Below are 1,339 nucleotides of genomic sequence, written 5' to 3'. Positions count from 1 at the left end.
TTTTGAGACGGAGTCTCACTCTGTGGCCCAGGCTGGAGTGCAGTGGCGTGATCTCGGCTCACTGAAATCTCCGCTTCCCAGGTTTAGGCAATTCTCCGTCTCAGCCTCCCGAGTAGCTGGGATTACAGGCACGTGCCACCAAGCCCGGCTATTTTTAGTAGAGACAGAGTTTCACCATCTTGGCTAGGCTGGCCTTGAACTCCTGACCTCGTTATACACCTGCCTCGGCCTCCCAAAATGCTGGGATTACAGGCGTGTGCCACCGCGCCCGGCCACCATATAGTTCTTAGTGCAGGTTTGGGAGAAGTTGCTATTATCCCCTTTAGAGATAAGGAGACAGAATCACAGGTAAAACTGGCTCAAGCCCGGATTTGAGTCTCTGCTTTTTCTATTGTACCAGGCAGGCAACTTGTTATATTATTTGGAAAACCTAAGGCAGGTTTTACTCTAATTGGTGGGACTGTTTGACTGGAAGGCTTTCTTAATGCCACTGCCACAAGATGCAGTAAGAGTCAGAGACGAATTTGGGGTTCTGACACAAAGTAGCTGTTTCAGATCAGGGAAATCGCTTAATCTGCATGCCTCAACTTCCTCTTCTGTCAAATGGGAATGACAAAATCTGCTCCACTTAACTCGGAAAGTGGTGTGAGGATAGCAGAGGGAAATAGATTTGAAAACACAAAGTAGAATCACATTCTATAGAAATGCAGAATTAAACCCAAGATTTATCGAATTCCTACAATGAGCTGGGCGCTGCAGTAGTCCTGTCACGTAATATTATTCAAAGTGTGGTCCTCGGCCCACTGCTGGTTCACAAACTGCTTATTGTTGGGTTGAATCGAATAGGATAAAATTGAAAGTAAATGTTTCAAAACCTTAAGATTCTGACAGAATAATTTTATGTCTGTTGAATATAATCATGAAAGAGTTGCACTTGTATTTTGAGTTTTTGTTTTTCATTTTTCTAGTAATTTATTAGAATTGTATTTTATGAAAGTATTGATAAACGATGGATTTTTGGGAAAATGAGTTTTTCCTACAAATAATTTGAAAAGCATTGCTGTAAGGAATGCTAAAGGAAAATATAGGACATGGGCCTGCCGTCAAGGAGCTTCCAGGCTAGTTGGCGAACAGGTAGCAGAGAAACCACTACCACAATTCCACTGTGCTTTAACTCCTCTATGGAACAGAAGTTTATACAGAGCTGATGAACTTACAAGTGAGAGATCTTCAAATCCTCAAAAACATACCCTAAACAAACCCTCATATCTGCTGCCTTAGAATAGTAGGAACTCTAGCTGGACTTGGACTTCTCTCACATAGCAGCCTGACATGGGAT

The sequence above is a fragment of the Cebus imitator genome, unplaced genomic scaffold (assembly GCF_001604975.1).
Source record: "Cebus imitator isolate Cc_AM_T3 unplaced genomic scaffold, Cebus_imitator-1.0 Scaffold520, whole genome shotgun sequence".
Classification (NCBI taxonomy): domain Eukaryota; kingdom Metazoa; phylum Chordata; class Mammalia; order Primates; family Cebidae; genus Cebus; species Cebus imitator.
Note: the sequence above shows the minus strand (reverse complement) of the source record.